Here is a 6,480-nt window from a genome sequence, read left to right as displayed (position 1 = left end):
TACATATCTCAAGTTCACTGGAAGTAATCTTAATGTTAGAAAAATGTTTGTGTGCATGTAAATTTGAATAAATGAGCTCCAGAAGAATGATGTTCTAATCATTGCATAATTCAAAATTCTTATTAATACTAGTGATGTAACACAAATTATTAAACATGATTTACTAATAATTAAGATTTGAACATTTAGTGGTGTTCATAGTGCTGGTTTGTTTATATGTTTATATGTGGATCAGGGATTGTCCTTTAAACGTTATAATTAAGTTAAAGGCGAGGTAGAGGTTTATTCACGGGGCAGATAATGAATGCGAGTGACCACAAATGTCCTCACAAGTGCAGCAGTGCAGCTCTGTGTGCGCTGAAGTGCCCACTTGGCTCGTCTCAGGGTGTGTGTGTCTGAGACGGGTGGAGGGTGGGGTGGGGTTGGGGTCGGGTGGGGTTTACAGTCGCCAGACTTCCTGACTCTCCCTCTGTCCGACACTTGTGAACGCAGCGTTGGCTCTTAGCGTCTCGGCACTCTGCTCTGCAACCACAAGGTTCAAATGACCCCACCGGCTGCTCGCATGCTGCCCCGAGCCGGCCTCGTCTGTCAGAGGCACAGAGAAAAAATCCATTAAAATCTCCACCTGATCAAAAAGACGCCCAAAAAGCCAAGACACCATATGCACTCATTTAGGGCTATCGATGACTGGCGAGCATTGTGGGGTAGTTTAATACATGCGATTGACTTACTGCCAACCGGGGCAACAAAGCTTTTTTCTCCTCCTCTACCAAAAAGGAGCAGAGCCGCAAGTCTGGCAGAGGTATTCCGGCTCTGATGTGCACCTCAAGGCCGTCCAGAGCTGTCAGCACGTTCCTCCACTGTGACCAGCGGTAACCCACGCAGCACATGGTTTCCATCCACGGCTGAAAACGGACGAACGCTGAGAGCTATTGTTTGAGATCATTGATGGTGAATTGCATGTGATAATGTGCCCCCCCCCCCGCTGCAGGACTGTGGTGGGAGTTTCTCCCCGCGCCACTAGCATGCAAATGTGGAGATGTGACCCGACCACCGAGGCTTGGTTTTACCATAAGAGGTCCCATTAGAGGAGCCTGTGAAGTTTGGATAAGTCGTTTTAAATCACGTTGAGATCGCCGAGGACGTAAACGGAGACCTAGGTTTGCACAAACTGCCGTCGTATTACAAGCCCTATGTGTACTGCCTGTGTGTGTGTGTGTGTGTGTGTGTGTGTGTGTGTGTGTGTGTGTGTGTTGGCCAAAGGATCTTCATCTCGTGCCCGGTCTCAAACAGGCTGACATGTTGTCAGACCCAATTTCATCTCCTCCACAGTGAGTGTCAGCTTTGATTGGGATTTCCATATCAATCATCCGGCCCTGGCCCCGTTTGTAACCGGACCCGCACGTATGAATAGTTGTTTAATAACCCTGATAATGACCCATTAATCTACTTTCACACTTCTTGGCACGCCGGTGAAAAACAGGCCCTGTTTTTTTTTTCTTCTTCTTTTTGTTGCCGTGAGCGTTTCTTTGTGCATTCTCAGGCCGGATTTATAATTACTACCAATTACTGTAGAAGCTGCCTGGAGATAGGCTGGATCTGAGGCAGCGGCGGGCGCTCACTGCGAGGGGCCGGGCTTCATTCTGCCAACATGATGCATGAGAGCTGAGAGGAAACTGCAGTAAATTACTACAAATGTAAGTTTTCCCCATTAGAATCCCATAAAGACAACAAGAGCCACGTTTTATACTTTGTTGACTTCGGCTTGAGTTGTCCCAAGAGCTTCAATGCAGCAGTTTCCAGAACTAACATCTGAAAGTTTACTCAAAGTAGCAGTTCGCTTTATTAGGTGGCCTGTACATGGTGTAATTTCTTCTTTACACATGGGTTTCCATTGACGTTTACTTGTTATACAATTGAAATCCATAGACGTTGGTTGTTCTTTGTGTTTTTAATCAAATGAAAGATTTTAGCCATCAGACGGATGGAGAGCCCCCTACTGGCAGAAGATGGCATATCGTGCATTTAAGTCAAATCGTGGTCGATAAGCTGGAATGACGAGTGGAGACTGACAGAAAACTGAGGAAATTATGTCCCAGCTTGAAATGCTGCCAAATAATGTATAGCAGATTTAAACTTCAATTATGTTTTATCTAAAAACTAAGAGCAATAAAGCCTCTGCAGGACATCAGCTGTATCACCTGCTGAAATCAACTTTGCGAATTAGAAGTGTTTCAGGTTTATTTAAGGCAATTTTGTTCTGATATAAACTCTTAAACATGACACTTGTTTCCTGTTATGGAATTCTTCTCTTATTTGTATCATGGTTCTGTTCAATATTTCTTGTTATGGAAAACTGTGTTTGGCTCGTGTTTAACTTTACAAATGTTTATAGTCGGTGCTTTGTTGTCTTGTCCAAACTGTGTACGCGTCCAAAGTGTCGACTTTTCATCTGCTCAGAAAACAGGCTGCGTTTAATTAGTTGCGTTGTTTTACAAATTCTATGCTATGTTAATATCTTACGTGTTTCTTTCTTAGGTTTTGTTTGATTTAAAACACTTCCGTGGTAAACTGTTAAAGAAACACTCTCTGGTTCAGATTATTCAGTTTATATATAAAGAAAAAGTAACAACTTGAAGGGTCTTTATTTGACTGACAAACCAAATAAGTGAGAAGAGAAGGGAACAGGATTTGTTTCGCAACCTGGCAACACAAAAGTTAGTTTTAACCATTAGTTTATAAAGATTTATCAACCATGGGCAAAGATTTTAGTTACATAATTGCATGTTATACATTTTTATTTCCACATTTCAATTTGACAGTGTCCCAAACCTCAGTGGTGTAACGTGGGGGTTTGTTCAGAGGACTCAGTGACGCTGCACTTTACAACATAAACAACACCCCATTCATTATGACAGGTAACTTGATAGTGACTGGGGGGGGGGGGGGGGGGCAGGCTTTCAGAGGCGTTATTGATCCACTCGTTTTGTCGACTTTAGTGGTCTGCAGTGACAGAGTGCCTCTGTTAATTGAATGGGGGCTGTGGGATTACAATGACCGTGTATCTGATGAAAAGGTCCCGCACGAGTGGGGACGACATAAATAAAGCCAAAGGTCGTCCATCTTGCTCTGTGGGGCCCAGGCTGCTGTGTTAAGGAATATCTAATCTCGTGCCTGGGGGCCCCCTAGTGGCAGACATGTCACCGCAGCGAGGAGCCACCAAATGTCAGCATATGCTATTCACACACTGGGAACGCTGGGAGGAGGACAGAGGCACCTGGGGGACACCTTTGCATTTACTGTGGAAACCAGAGTCATTACTGGGATTGGAACAAATGGGACAGATCTCTTTCTCAATTAAGTGTCTCCCTTTAAAGGCAAAGCTGAGGTCACTGAGGTCAGGTCCTCTTTACTTTGGGGGATGAAGAGGTGTCTGCAACTTTCTACCATTTAATCCTTGATGGATATCAAAAACTTTGGTTCAGTTTTGTGTTAACGGCTTTAAATAACATTTTATTTAATTTGGAAGAAAAAACTCACAGATGTGATATTTAATAAAATACAGATCACCATTTCCTTAATTTTAAAAGGACCTCGTTACTTTGCTTCCAAGTGTGCACCTTAGTGACATTTGCACAAAACACACAATCTTCAGCCACTTTTCAAGGAATGCATCTATAGAAGTTGAGGGAAATTTAATGCGTTTTATTTATTTAACGCCTCCTAGTGGAAAGATGAAATGAGGGGCCCCATGACCCCCCAAGAGGATGAGTGGTACAGCTAATGGACGTGATGGATGGAAATGAGGGGAGAGAGAGAGAGAGAGATGGGGATGTTGCAGTTCACGGTTGATGACTATCACCCAAACAACCTGGAAATTATATCATATTTTTATTAAAAGTCAAGTTTATTGGTGGGAAACTATAATATTCAGCTATTGGTAAGATAAAAAAAATCACTATGAAGAATAGTTGGTTCTTCAAAGTCTTTTTTGTCTTCCTTATTTTAGTTTATTCATTTCACACATGATAAAAATACTGTTTGGGTCACATGTGACTTTTTTCACCAAGCTCATTAAGAAAATATTCGCTGTACTTGGTACATTCAGTCCCACTCTTAAATAATTCAAATACTCTATTTATATACATATTTAATAACATGTACTTAATAGTACTGTAGTACATTGAAGGAAAAAGATTGTCTAACCAGTAAACTGTGGAAAAAGTCCCATTTCTCATGTTCTACGTTAAATGTCTTGATTATGATTGTAGGTTATTATGTAGAATATATTGATTTGTATTGATCACTACGTACATCGGCCACTAATTATTCATTATTATTTTGTATTTACTATTTATGCCATGCTAACATGTGTAATTTCTTACATTGATAAAATGTAGATCATTAAATATAAATATTTAGTTATTTATTTCCTAGTGAGATTTTCAATTTCACTGATATTTCAATTTATGTTTTTCAGTTTTAAAATAATCTCACTTTACTTAAAGAAACTTGTTTCATGACAGAGCACTACACAACAGGGTTTAGTAACAGATGTATGTTGAAACTTCATAACCCTGAGGGATTTGTGACCATATTGTGCTTCAGTATTTGCTGTGATATTCCTCCATGTGTGACAACAACGGGTCGTTTCATTGTGTTGTCGGAGATGAAGAGCCCTGACCTTCGAGGGCAAACTTCAAACTGCGTGTCACCCGATCCGGACAGCTGCCTCACAGACTGCGAGGGCTGCTGCAGGCCGGGAGGAGAGTGAAAGCATCACTCTGGGTGACAGAGGTGATGGAAATCATTTAATAAGCAGAATACAGAGGAGCCCTGACGCCTGCGTGACAGAATCCGCCCCCCCGCATGCGAGGCTGTCCCCATCTTTAAGACCCGCGTACATGCCGTGGACAAAAAGACCCAAATCAATAGCACGAGTCGGAGGAAACAGATACTTGAGACTAATGGACGCTGGGAATTGAAGCTGATGGCTGCAAAGGGGCTGATATTCATATTGATACGGACATCACAGGCCAGTGGGCTCCACGAGGGCGAGAGGAGGTCACAGGTTGCTTTGACAGCCTACCCCCTCTTAATGGAAGCCTATCGACTGAATCGGAAAGAAGCTTCTGTGACCGGCGAGCAACACAGAGGCACCGAGTCTGCGTACGCTCGCACCAGGATGAATGTGTCTGTGTTCGGGCACTAGTGCATCTTCTCTGTGCATGTGTGTGAATATCAGTTTCTTGGCCCTGAGGGATTCTTGTTCTGATCAATAGCAAGTTATTAGTTGCTCCATAATGACTTTTGTTTCTGCTCAGGGCCAGAAGGGGATCTGAAATGCTCATTGGTGCCGCTATGAATGAGCTCGAGTGTCATATCATTTAGAACACTGCTATTTTAATGTGCCATTTTAAAGCTCCACTTCATTTCATATCATAAGTCATAAGGGGAAGGACAGCAAACTGTTCGGCTGCCACTGGTGTGACAATGTGACAAGATTAAACTTGAGATAACTGGAGAGTTTGAAACATGCTCCTCATTATTCACAAATGTTGCTTACAAACCTATTTTCTCAATCAGCTTCTTACTATGAGGTACCACACACAGTTGGCTGCACAAGTTAGAGCAGTTTTAATTCTCAATTTGAGGATTTCTCATAAGCAGTAAAAAAATAAAAGACAATCCAACCAATCAATCAGACTTTGCCGATATTAGAAAATGATTAAATCCCACCCACAGTCCTGATGAAGCAGGAGCTGAGGTTTTGATTTGAAACCAAGTTTTCAGGGGCTTTAACGACCACAGAGGTAAAAGAGTCAAATCCTCCGTCAACATTAAATAAGAGAACTTCTTTCTAGTTGGTGACACCTTGAGATCAGTCACAGTGAATAGGTGTTTCTTAAAAACACTTATTCATTGTTACTCTGTTCCTCTTTGCTCTCAGTGGTGCCATCAGCAGCCAGAGGCTCATTGACCCTAGAGACCCAGATGACCTCGTAGATCCTTGATTTCCCAACTTTTTGATCCTAAACATAAAACCATCTGTTGGGAAAATCACTTATCTGAACTTTGGAGATTCACATGTCAATGATCATTAATCCTGTCACAACTCAACAAGCGACTCGAGCTGTTTACAGACAAGGACGTCTGAGGCGTCTTCAGATTCGTCTCCACGTCACATTATTTCTCACGGTCTTCTCTGAATTGTCAGTCTCTGCACTGTTTGTACACTTCTTGCCACATATGAGAGTTCTCTACCAGAGAGAACAGGAAACAAGGAAACGTCAGCCGTGTTCCTCACAAACTGCTGACTCAGCATGACACCGCTTGTGTTGAGAGTGACAGATAATTGACTGCTGGTGTATTTGCTGCTCATTGGCCCTCCATCTTCCAGGCAGTTGGGGCGACAGGACACAACCTGACCCACATCCCTCACCAAAACAAAATGTGATTCATCTGTGCTGCAACCGACTT

Source organism: Pleuronectes platessa, chromosome 23, assembly GCF_947347685.1.
Source record: "Pleuronectes platessa chromosome 23, fPlePla1.1, whole genome shotgun sequence".
NCBI lineage: Eukaryota > Metazoa > Chordata > Actinopteri > Pleuronectiformes > Pleuronectidae > Pleuronectes > Pleuronectes platessa.
Note: the sequence above shows the minus strand (reverse complement) of the source record.